Below are 13512 nucleotides of genomic sequence, written 5' to 3' on the forward strand. Positions count from 1 at the left end.
AAAAAAAAATAATTAAGGACTAATACTAATAACTAACCATGTTCTCTCAAAAAAAAAAAAACCTAACTAACTAACAATGTAAGGCACTAGGTAGAGATAGAGAAACACAAAAATATTGTGGACNAAAACAAAACTTACCAAAGAAATGAACAGGATCCTCCACTTTACAGCTAAGTCATGAAGTGCATGGCAAGTTTTGAAAAATCCAACTATTATATTGGATTTTCTCCTCCATTTTTTACCTTGTTGCTGGTGAAATAGTATAATGATTAAGGTGGTGGTTTCCCTTACAATGTTTGTTAGGACATTTTGGCAAATTGAAACTTGGTAAATTTGGCTAGTTGTTTATAGTCTTTGATTAGTCTCTTTGAGCAGAAGTTAAATTCATGTATTTTTCAATAATCATCTCTGGTGAAAAATCAGTCCACTTCCACCCCTTCTTCAGCTGCTAGCATCTCAACTTGGTTCTGTACCCTATCTGCACCAATTTGATTTGGCTCCAAGAGCATGCAGGCAATCTCGGTTGAATCCTCTCCATGAACCAAGCCTAATGTCTGCATCGTGGGCAGCCCACCACCTCGAGCACTCACCATCCTTGCAATTCTTCGAGCCATTGAGAAATTTGTGGACAAGATGGGTATGTTGTACAATGCAACCCATGGACGTGCTCCAATCATTATGATGCCTCTTGCTCAAGACACCTCAGACGGACCTTCATTGGGCTTCTCCAAAAGCATATCAGGCATGGTCCATCTTGCCCATTGGTTGCCCATAAAGTTAGGCCGATAATATCCAAGCTCACGCCTAATGGTGTCTACAGCCTTGCTTGTTGGATGTGCTGCAGCATACAAAAACACTGGCACTGCAACTAAAAAAGAAAATGTTGTCATCGAAATTACTAGTGCAAATACATTTCAAGTAAGAATAGTTTTAGGGACTATTTTCTAGAACACTTTTCACAATTGTTGATATAGCCTATTGTGATCGAAAGAATATCACTTTTACTTGTCTCCACTACTGATATTATTTTTATTATGTATTAATAACATGTTATGTCAATAACCGTGAAATAAATTGTCTTTAGACTTACTCTTCAAGTAAAACTGCATTTTTCTGTTATTAAGTCTAAGGACACAAATTTGTTCGTGACTGTTGACATACTCTGTTATCCATGGTATATCTAGGTAAAAGTTATGTTCAATCACAATAGGTCGCATCAACAATTGTAGAATTTTTTGTCCTACTTAACTTGGCAACAACTGGAGGATGCTTTAGAAGGGTTCAACTGACCTTGGAATTGATTTGCAATGTCTGTTGCCACTGCCTTTGCAAGCCAAGCTGCTTCATCCAGTGATGCTCAAGCCAATGGATGGAAAAGAATTTCGTCCACAACACCAAGCGGGGGGTAAGTCCCGGAGTGCAACTCAAGGTTAATGGCTCCAAATGCAGCCTCAACCATGGCTAGGACAGCTTGTTGCAAGGGACTAGAAATGGCCCTCCCTGTGATATCTTGCACAACATATCATACAAGAGTGTACCGAGCCCTATTATATGCTTGGTCCTCAAATTTGCTGACGATGATAGTTTCTGGGTTAAGCCTTGCAGTTAGTTCAATAGCATCAAGGGCAGCACGGTTACGTGATTCAGAGATAAAGAGCTTGCAGCACAGTAGCACAGATTGGTCTATGGTTTTCTTCTTATCCTTTTGCAAGAGAAGCCAACATTCAAGTAAAGCAATTCAGCCTCTTTTTGTTACTATGATATATGAATCTTTATTGATGATAAAATGAGGGTTATTTGCCTTCAAACAAAAAAAGAGGGGTTATTTCATTTCCCTTTAGACCATATGTGATTATTATATGTTAATTATTAACAATGGAATGACTAAATTCTAGTCTAATTGTCAATCTATCGTATCCTTCCTTTATCTAGATTTAGATTCGACTATAAACAAAATTTATGACACTAAGCACATACATATTTGGAATTGATTTTTTTAACTGGTAAGTTATGCATGCATCCATTGGGTCTTGAACTCAGTACCACACCTGCCACCTAATACTTATAAAGAGAGGAGGTGCTAGTTGAGGCAGAGTTAGTTGGCATTCTACAGATTTAAAGCCCTCTTTCAAGAGTCAAGGCCTAGGACAAAGTAATAAAATATCTTACCCACTTTTCATTATTAGTGCCAATCCATTTTTTTTCCTCATGGTTGATTAGAAAATATGTTTGGTCTTTAGGCACTCTTCAAAGCCAAGTTCATCTATCTAGATAGACTGCACGTGTGTCACATGTTCACAGCTAGCTTCCACTACCACTAGTCAATGAACAAGTGTACGGCATTTTTCTTCATGTATTAGAGGGTTTGAGGGTTTGTCAGTTGTTGCTTTGTTTGTTTGTTTGTTTTTTTTTTGCTTGCCTTTGGTAATTGCTTCAAATCCTCAGCTACCACCTCAGATATCTGTCTTATTACTGAGAATTAAAATTTCCACATTTAATATTGTATATATTGTAAGAGTTAAATAATGAAGATAGGCATAGAATAAAGCTTGATAATTTAAATAGATACTGGATAACGAGGTAGGAACTACTGCATGATGGATTTATTATTATGTAATGCATAAAACTTAATCAAAGGATGAGTTTTCTTAGAATATGTTTCTTTGAGGTAGTACTTAGGGGTGACATTTATGAGTTTTGTCCACTCATCTTTAGTTATCCAAAAATGGATAAGTGAACCTAAATTATAATATATCAATAGAAAAAGTTGGTTGAGATTCTTTTTTCTTTTTTGTCAAATTACATATAATTAAAAAAAAAAAAAATCAGAAAACTAATTTTCCTAGTTGCGTTCAAACTAACTACACATTAAACCCAAGGTTGAATAGAGTATGGATAAAATTGGCTAAAGCTCCAAATTAGATCACTTCTCTTCCCTCACCTATTTCATTTTTACCATGATTTAAAGGAAAATAACCAAGGTTGAGTGAAAATGTACACAAATATTTTAACTTTGAAGGACCCTTGTAGTGATATAGCACCTAGACAAAGAAGGAAAAAAAAGAGAGAGAGAGAGAGAGAGAGGAAGAGTCCTTACCTTGCAACTTGGGCTGAAATCCATTCCTTGCACCACTGCCCTGCTTAACCTTTTTCTGCTACCACCTACTTTGTATCACAAAATCTGAATGGGTAAGTGCTTTGAGAAATTGAGACTGAGATGCATATAAAAGGCATTGAGGTTGTGAGTCAGCATTGATACAAAAACCCATATAATCCAATGTTCCCACTTCCCACTGCTTGACGTGTCAGTGCTCAATAATAATGAGAGGCACGTTTGCTAGAGCCATGAATCATATGGTGCTACTAAGCATCATCACCGACTATGGTTTACTTCAATCAAATTCTTACACCACAAGCATTGCAGAAAATTGATATCCATTTACTAGGAGATGACCCTGTCAATCAATGACGGTCCATTGTATGTGATTATGTGTATAATAGGAAATATTAGTCCAAAGTGATCATTTTTTTTAATGCAATAGAATTAAAAACCTATATCATGCACTCCATAATGATTCAAGTCATGACACCAATAAATTTCTTCTTTTGTTGTAAGTGGAATTTGAACCTAATCGGTGAAAATAAATGTTACCATACCCACCAAAAAGTGCTAAATCATGAGGTTTGGAGCTTTATGATACTCTACATAAATGTGGAAGCATGCTTTGTTTGTCATATATGCACTTTGAAGAAAGAATTTGCATGTTTATTATCAAAAGATGCCTGCTTGAAAGCAGTTTCTCCCATTTCTAATCATGGAAAAAAGATATTATACAAGCCACAGAATCAAGGTTATAAATAAATAAAATGAAACCCATTGTATTGGATTCTTTCCAGATTCCTTTAGGTACGCATGTGAAAACCCAGAAAGCAAAACTAACAGTGGTCCTATATATTCACTTATTCAAATTAGTTGTTTGATAATTAATTCACCTTTTGCAGAATAAACATAAGAAATATATTCACATATCATATGGTATTATCAGACAAGAACACGTATATGTCAGATATCCTTGTGCACATATATTTAAGTTTTTCTCGTGCACAACATGGTGATTATACAAATGGAGCTACGATGTTTATCTGCACAGTACTATGGCCAAGTTGATAATTATTAGATATTATTAATTACTACTACTACAAACAAAATAGTAAGGCATTAGAAATTGTACTTTATTTTTTTCTTTTGTGAAGGTGTTACTATATATATTTAAAACTAAATCACTGCCCTAACTAAATAACAAGGTAACTAATAGTCTCATACAAGCTAACCAGATGAGGTGTAGAAGTAAAAAACTTTAATACTTTCAGTAGTAATTACAATACAACACTAGGCTTACCAATTTATACTGCAAAAAATTTAATGAAAAGGCAAAGGTGAGATGCAGATGGTTCTCATAATATTTATGGACCCTTTTACAAAAAAACTGCTGGAACAAGTTTCAAAGCCTCCAAGAACTTTCAAAACTTGTCTAATTCAAGCTTGGGAGCCCCGAAAAACTTCTAGATCAAAATTTTCGTATTTGAAAAACATCTATCTCTCCAAGCCTTATAGTTCTACTAGAATCAAGCTCTGCCAAGAATTTCAACCGCTGATAAGTTAGAAAGTGGAGAGAGTGCATTGAAAGTATCACATTCTACTTCTAGAATAATAATATGGCTGAACTGAGCTTGAACAGAACATGTGAGGGTGAATAAATAAGGCTAAGTTTTAGCTTCTCTCCATAGTGAGCAACCTGAAACTTACACTCCAGGTTATTTGTATTTGTTTTTAGATTTTTAGGTAGATTAAATTACACTTATTTACTAATTGAGCTAATTGGACCCTATATTTGTTGTAACTTAAAAAAATATAACATTACTTAAAGTTTTAATGGAATAAATATTTTGAAAATTTCACGATTGAATTCCAAGTATGCTAAATTTCATGTCAATAGGATATATATATATATATATATATATATAAAAACACACACACATTTGACTGTTAGTTCTTTAGAGTTTTGGCCTTATTTGTGCCTTCAAGTTTATTCATATTTAATATATTTGAGCAGTTTGGTAGTTTAGGACACTCAGTCACAGCTGGGGATAAAAAATTAAACCTTCTTCACATTTAGTTCTTGATTTCAGAATTTGGGAGTTAAGTCACTTCATTTGTGCCATTGTCAAATGTATGCACTTTACATAAAACCCATGTTTTATTCTGAGAAACATTGAAACCTCAGGCTTTAAAATGTTGTTTATATACTCATTATGAAGTTGACTTTGGTTCTGCTACTTAGCTTCCTTGCTTCCCTTTGGATCTCTTCTTCTATTCAGAAAATTGGTGGGTTTTGCTTTATTTCTCAACTTTTTTCAGGGATTCTCAGCTAATTCGGGGAATTGGGTCTTTAGCCAAAAAAGAATATAGTACAAGAAATTGATGTCGGGAAAAATGTTAATTCTCACCAAAGAAGAGTTTACTGATAGGAGTTGGTTTCTTCCATTTCTTAAGAGTGTGATCATATCAATTGTGCTGTTTTAGACAGCATCTTTTGGGCTATTTAACTCTCCCTATGTTGGAGAGCAATTGTCATTCAACATTATCTTGTTTGTTAAATGAATCTTAATTGGGTATTTTGTTGAATTGGATTTGAAAAATTGTTGGTGGACAGTAATGGGGTATCCAAAATAAAAGCACGTAGATTCGTATATCTGATTTTTGGGACTAAGGGTGATAGTCATAGGATGATGAGGACCTTAGAGGCAGTGTATTAACCAAGATGCCAATATATTGTATATTTATATCTTGAGGCACTGCCCTGAAAGATTGGAATTGTCAATTAGGTTTGAATGCATGCTAATTCTTTGAAGGTTATTTACCTAATGTTGCTTTCTTGACTGTTTTACTTTAAGTAGTAAAAAAAAAAAATCCTTTTCTTGTTCTCTTTTGTGTTATCTATATAAAACTCTATTTTGTGGAAGTAAAATATCATTTGCTCTTTAAATGTACATATTTACTCCATGTTTACTGGGTGGACATTGTCAGTAAATAGCATGAGCAGTGTGCAACTACCTAAGAAGATTCTTTCCTTTTTGTTTAATCATATTTATAATGGGGCCATGCAATAGTTAACTATGTTGTAGGAGCCACAAAGCAAATCATTCATCAGATCCAGGACAGGACCTATCAGAAAATCCGTACATTGCTTGGACCACTCAATGTCAATTGCTTCCCATTTCATTTAAGATATTTACAGGTAAGTATGATATATGATGTAAAATTCTTATCTGAAAATGAATTTTTTGCCTTTCTGTTTTTGGATGAATTCTGTTTATGCATTTTATAGTAGCATGGATAGAAAATGGTCCCACCTTATTTCAAGAGTCAAAGCCGGCATTGTATTGTAGGACAAAGTAATAAAATATCTTATCCACTTTTCATTATTAAGTGCCAATCCATTTTTTTCCTAATCATTGATTAGAAGTTATGTACGGTCTTTAGGCACTCTTCAGAGCCAAGTTCATCTATGTAGATAGACTGCACTCTTCAAGTGTACGGCTGTTTTCTTCCTGTTAGAGAGGGTTCGTTAGTTGTTGCTTTGTTTTTTTTTTTTTTTTTTTTGCTTCCCTTTGGTAATTGCTTGAAATCCTCAGCTACCACCTCAGATCTCTGTCTTATTACCGAGAATTGAAATTTGCAGATATAATATTGTAAGAGTTAAATAATGAAGATAGGCATAGAATAAAGCTTGACAATTTAAGTAGATACTGGATAACGAGGTAGGAACTACTGCATTGATGGAATTATTATCATGTAATGCATAAAACTTAATCAAAAGATGAGTGCGCTTAGAGTATGTTACTTTGAAGTAGTGCTTAGGGGTGACATTTATGAGTTTTGTCCACTATCTTTACTTAGCCAAAAAAGGATAAGCGAACCCAAATTATAATATATCAATAGAAAATTTTGGTTGATATATATATATATATATATTTTTTTTTTTAATGGTGGCAAATCACATATAAAAAATAATCAGAAAACTAGTTTTCTTATCTGCACTCAAACTGTATATTAAATCCAAGTTTGAATGGGGTATGGACTAAATTGGCCAAAGCTCCAAATTAGATCACTTCTCTTCCACCCCCTGTTTGATTTTTACCATGATTTTAAGGAAAATAACTAAGGTTGATGAAAATGTAGAAATTAATATTTTAACTTTGAAGGACCCTAGTAGTGATCTAGCACCTAAAAAAAAAAAAAGAAAAAGAGTGCTTACCTTGCAACTTGGGTTGAAATCCATTCCTTGCCCCACTGATCTGCTTAACTCTTTTTTTTTTTTTTTTTTGCTACCACCTACTGTTTATCACAGGAACTGAATGGGCAGGTGCTGTGAGTCTGAGATGCATACAATAGGCATTGAGGCTGTGAGTCAGCATTGATATAAACACCCATTTAAGCCAATGTTTCACTGCTTGACGTGTCACTGCTCAATCATAATAAGGAGACGCACGTTGGGTGGAAACATGAATCACATGGTGCGACTAAGCAGCATCACCGACCATGGTCTCCTTCAATCAACACCATACACACTGCCTAGATTACTAGAAGATGACCCTGTCAACCAATGATAGACCCTTGTATGTGCTTATATGTATAATAGGAAATGTTAGTCCAAAGGGTACACATATATATATATATATATATGTTACGTTTAAGAAAGATATAGCATGGTGTTCATTTCGTGGTGATTACTCTTTGGCATGAGATTATGACACTAATTAGTTTTTTTTTGTTTTTTTTTTTGTTTTTTTAGGCATGATTTGAATCTAAATCTACTCCAACCCACCAATTACTATGCAGCCCATCATCCCACACACACTAAGTTAAGCTAACTTCAACTCATCACATGGGTTAAATTACTATTATGCAGTCCGTCATCCCTCATACACACTACGTTAGTTAAGCTAACTCTAACCCATCATATGAAATCCTTTGGGGGTGGGCCTAAGATGTTGGCAAGAAGCTTCAAGATCTCATGGATATCATGAGAGCTTTAGAATCACTTAGAGGCTGTTTGGCTCCACATTTTTCATCACTCAATTTCCGTCACTCATCACTCATCACTCATCACCCATCACTCTAAAATACCACACCCGTTTGGCACCATCACTCAATATTTTTCACACTATTTATGGGTCTTATACCTGTTATTTGGTCAGAGAAAAAATGTTTTGTGGGCCCACCATTTTCTCTTTTCTCATTTCCCCTCCTTCACCCCTGTTACTCTCCCAAAACACAAACCCGAACCCAGCTAAGCTTCAACCACAATAACGAAAACAAAAACAGCAGCAGCAGCAACAACAGCAACAACAACAACAAAATGTGGCCAATCAGACGGCTAATTCCACCTCCACCTCAGCCGGCGACGACGATGACGAGCCGATACAGAACCGATATGGTGACGGTCTTCGTCCACGGTCCACGGTCTTCGTCCATCAACCGATATAGAACTGATGTGAGATCTTCGTCCATCAACCACCGTGTTTAAGGAATGGGTATTTAGAAACCCATTCATGTGGGTATTTTGAAACCCTAAATCTAAATCCAAACCCATCCTTACCCGGTCATGGAGTGCGGTTTCAGACCAAAAAATTTTGTGATGAAGAACAACCAAAAAAAAAAAAGAAACTCAGAAACCCGAACCCAGTGAAAAAAAAAAAAGAAAAAAAGAAAAAAAGAAGAAGGAAGAACTGAAGACTGAACCAAGTAAAAAAAAAAAAAAAAACCCAAAAACCCGAACCTAGTGGAAGAAGAAGGAAGAACAATGGAGATGAGAGAGCTTTGCCAACTGAAGAGAGAAGTCTGAGATGAAAGAGCTGAAGAGAGCCGTTGAGGAGAGCATCAAAAGGCGCGCCTCACGTGAATGCCTCTGACTGTGTGACCGGGTGTGTAATGTTATTTACAAGTTTGCCATTGAAAACAGAGAATTGGAAACTGAAAACAGCAAAATGTGTTTTCAGTTTCCATAACTCATAACTCACAAATTAGAGAATTGAGTATTTTGCTATGGGTCTCACCATTTTTGAGAATTGAGTTATGGAAACAGAGAATTAAATCATGAAAACTAATGAACTAAACAGCCTCTTAGCCCCTTTGGGTTCAGTAGTAATTTTTTCTTTAGCAATTCAATAGTAATTACAACACAAAACAAGATCTACCAATCTAAACTGCAAAAATTTTAATGAAAAGGCAACGGTGAGATGCAGATTTAGTACGAAGGCCTAATTATTTGGTTCTATTGGGTCCATAGGACTATGTTGGTAAACTGCAATCTTGTATAATCAATTTAGAAATCTTAAGTGGCTCGAGTGTGTTTTGAAGACAAGTTCAAAACAAGCCAAGGTTGAAGCTTGAAAAGACCCAAGGTTTCTGGAATCTTAAACTTACCTCGATTCCAGCTCAATCCATCAAGTTTTTCCACCTCTCTTGAAACATCAACCGGAGATCCAAATTAAGTTCTAAAAAGCCGGTGATTGGAGTGAAGTTGCTGCAATTCAGTTCATCAAAGTTGCTAGTACAAAACTTCAAGTGGGAGGCTCACTTGCCACAAGATCCAAAATAGAAAAGTCTGTGGATTCAGAGTTGCATGAGGTCTCATTAGTAAATAAATAAATAAATAATCCATGAGATAGCAGCAGATTTAGGCACGTCATTTGGTTGTAGTTTCAGTGGTTGGGAATTGATTAAAATAGGAAAACTTTCTTTTCCATTTGCTATGTGGAAACTCCTTACTAGTTGGTTCCCATGCTTATAGTTTCCCTCTAGCTAGTTAATACAATATTTGTTGCACGAAATCTAACAGCTTTCTGATTAAAATTTGGCGTATTAATCTGGTTTATAATTGGAATGAATATTTTGAATGAGATGATCTGTGAATTTAATTTGTTTCAAAAGCTTCTTTGCTCTTCTTGTACACTGGTTCAACATGGCTAATGCTAACCCAGCCATATGTTGAGCACTGTGTATGGGGATGGGATAACCTCCCACAACGATCATTTATCTAATACACAAAATTCAACTCTCCAGGGGGTTATTTTCACTGTTATTTGCAACAGTCCAGAATTCCACAGCACCGCAAGTAGCAGTGGCGGCGCCACGTTCATGTCAGGGTGTTCCCACGTTCATGTCACACTGTTATCTTTAGTTTTTTCTTTTCTTTTCCTCTTTCCAATACACAATTTTCTAACATTGGTAATCCGCATAACTCATTTTCAAGAGTTTGCTCTGCCCTCCCTGAATAATACAAATACCATATAACAATGTGTATGGACCTTCCAAATCCAATAGAAAAGTAATAAAAACAAAAAAATGGTAATAGATGGTGAAACATGAAATGTCTAAAGGATGAACAGACATCTCAAGATAAAACAGGTTAAAATTTTATAGTAATAATAAAATAAATAAATAAGGTAAAAAGAAGTGCATGTAAAGGTCAAGTAGAGGAATGTTGAATGAACTAATTAAATTTAAGCAAGTCAAGATATCATAGTAACAAAAAACAAGATCACGTGATAAATTAAACAAAACTTGACATTTGCATTGCTGCAACCAAAACCATTGTTTCTACAGTCTGTAGAATGCATATCCCTCACTTGGATAAGACAGCTGCTTAACAGAATGTAAGTGAACGCGAAATAATAGAGAAAGAAAAATAAATGAAGCTTCTCTGTCAATCTGACTGATGTGAAGGAATATATAATGCAATCCTTCAAAGAAGTCATACACAAGGCTTCACTCTTTATGTCATTTAAAGAGGAGGAGGAAGGGGGGGGAAGGGGTGGGGGGGGGCGCGTGTGAAGTCTACAAAACTGGCCCATCGGTGTCTTTGTATCACATCTACTTCCTACAACCAGCTAAACAATTTAGGCCCCCGGCCCTCCACAATTATGAACCCAGCACTAGCTCCTCCTCTTCCATCTCCTTGACTGCTCTTATGAGACCCTTTGTGATTCCATTGAGGTGCAATCCTTTCTCTTTCATTTCCTCTAGCAGTTTCTCTGCTGTTTCCCAATCTAAAGCCTTTAGACAAAGAGATTGGATCAACTTATTGTACTCATCAACATTAGGTTGAACGCCAAAATCCTTCATCTCAGCCAACAACTTCAAAGCCTTGTCAAACTCTTCAAGTTTAGAATACCCATGAATGAGTGTATGGTAAGTCACAGGGGTCAGTTTAGAATGCTTCTTTTTTGCTTCTGACAAGAGTTTACAAGCTTCCTCCATCTGACCACCATTTGTGTAACCACCCATCATGACAGTATAAGTGTACACATCCGGTTTCAATCCCCTACTCTCCATCAGCTTCTTAATCTGTATAGCTTCTCCCAGATCACCTGCCTTGGAATATCCACTGATAACGGAATTGAAAACTGCATTTCCAGGGGGTGGACCCTCTGCGATCATCTTAAAAAGCAACTGTTTTGCCCCATCGACATTTTTCATCCTACACAAACCATGAATGACAGCAGAAAACGGCTTAATTGCATATTTCCGTGCTTCTCCTGAAAAATCATCCAACATCTCCAAAGCCAATTTCACAGTTTCATCCTCTCTACAGAGTGAACTGATCAAAAAATTAACAGAAGATCGAGGAGTAATTTGGTTCTTCTCCTTTGCAAATAAATATACTGAATGGGCATCCTTAGCCTTCCTCCCCTTACAAAGCCAAGATATGATCTTACCCACTTTCTCATTCTCAGGCAAACTTCCCTCATCAAGCATCTTCTCACAAACAGACCAAGCCCAGCCAAACATTGATCACCTAGATAGAGCTTCAATCGTGAAATAATCCGTATCAACATTTGGGACACAGCCAAAATCCCCAAACTTGTTAAATACCTCCCAACTCGCCTTCCCTTTTCCCAATTTCGATAACAAAGCTATCAACTGATTGAGAATCTCCACATTCAACACACCATTCTCTTTCACGAGAAATTGCCCGCACAAGCGCATCCACCACACAGGTAGTGACCTTAAACTCAGATTTCTTCTTTAAACCCCACTTGAAAAACCTAATCAAATTCTCACCCAAAACAAGTGGGGTTTCCAGAACTTTCACCACAAACTCCTCATGCAGAGTCAAACCCATGTCATCAAGAGCTGACTCCAAAGACCCATCAACACTACTCTGCAATAAAGACAACACATTCTCCAACTGCTCCAAATTAATCTCATAAACCTCCTCCTCTTCATCCCCATTTTCCTCCCCACTGGCAAAACTATCAAACTGGGCATCACCAGATTGGTCCGAGACCCCAAAAATCTCAGCCCAATCCCCAGGGACAAAACTATCCAACTGGGTATCCCTATTTTCATCAATACCAACTAAACCTTGCTCAGAAACCCCATGAATCTCAGAATTCTCCAACTGGGTATCACCATTTTCAACAAAACCCACTGAGGTCTGAGAGTAGAACCTGGGGTTTTGGGAAATAAATAATCTTTTGGGAAAACCCCAATTTGTTGAGAAAACAGGAAATTCAGACTCAGTAGTTTGTGTTTGAGTTTGAGTTATAGAAGATGAAAAAGAAGCAGGTACCTCGTGTTTCGGGTTTTGAGTTGCATAGAACCTCTTCCATACTGCTCCACCTTGTCTGGACAACACAGCAGCTCTTGCCACCACCACCGACCTCCACATCCTCCCTCTCTCTCTTTAAGAAAGACATACACAGATACTTCATACTTGTGGAACTGTAAACACTTTACCCTACAGTTGCTGTTTCATGCTCCAATAAAAATTCGACACCTGTATTAAAAAAAAAATGACAGATCAGTAAACTAGCTCGTTTAAATCAAAAGTACAAAAATGCCCTAAAAAATTTTCAAAGTCCCGCCACTCAACACGCTTTACCAGCGGCGCCGGCGAGGCCACGGCGGTGAATGAGATGAGGCGACGACGTTTCAGGAGATGCGTGTCGAGTTAGAGCTGCGGCTCTACGAGCTGCTGCTGCTGCCACAGTAGCCATTGCTTTGATGAGAGAGAGAGAGAGAGAGAGTGTATGAGAGAATGTGAGAGAGAGCAAGCAGATCGGAAATGGAGACACAGCACAGTATATATGAATGAATAAGAATATGCCAATGAAATGAATAATGGATTAAAGCGACGTCGTCTGCTTCTTCTTACCAGTTACTAGGTCGAAATCAAGTAAGCTTTCAACGGCGATATTTCTCGTCTCAAAAAAGGAAGGTTGTAAAGTTTAAAAAGGAAGTATGTATATTAAACGACGCAGTTTGATTCTTTTCTTTTCCTGTCTTAATAAATAGGTTGACTTCGTCGTTATAAAATCATATTTCTCGTGTCCAAAAAAATAAATCGCCGTTGCCGGGGATCGAACCCGGGTCACCCGCGTGACAGGCGGGAATACTCACCACTATACTACAACGACTTTGATGCCAAAATCTAAATGTCA

General features: G+C 36.7%; 1 non-coding gene and 2 pseudogenes across 1 annotated transcript; all 3 read right to left on the reverse strand.

Moving 5' to 3' along the window:
- Nucleotides 1-249: 249 nt before the first annotated feature.
- Nucleotides 250-3247, reverse strand: LOC136069287 (uncharacterized; annotated as a pseudogene).
- Nucleotides 3248-10876: 7629 nt separating this feature from the next.
- Nucleotides 10877-13294, reverse strand: LOC111983109 (small ribosomal subunit protein mS80 (rPPR6)-like; annotated as a pseudogene).
- Nucleotides 13295-13416: 122 nt separating this feature from the next.
- TRNAD-GUC (transfer RNA aspartic acid (anticodon GUC)) lies at nt 13417-13488 on the reverse strand. The gene has a single exon. It is a non-coding gene; the product is annotated as a tRNA-Asp (tRNA).
- Nucleotides 13489-13512: the final 24 nt, after the last annotated feature.

Source organism: Quercus suber, unplaced genomic scaffold (genome assembly GCF_002906115.3).
Source record: "Quercus suber isolate HL8 unplaced genomic scaffold, Cork oak 2.0 scaffold_161, whole genome shotgun sequence".
Taxonomy (NCBI): domain Eukaryota; kingdom Viridiplantae; phylum Streptophyta; class Magnoliopsida; order Fagales; family Fagaceae; genus Quercus; species Quercus suber.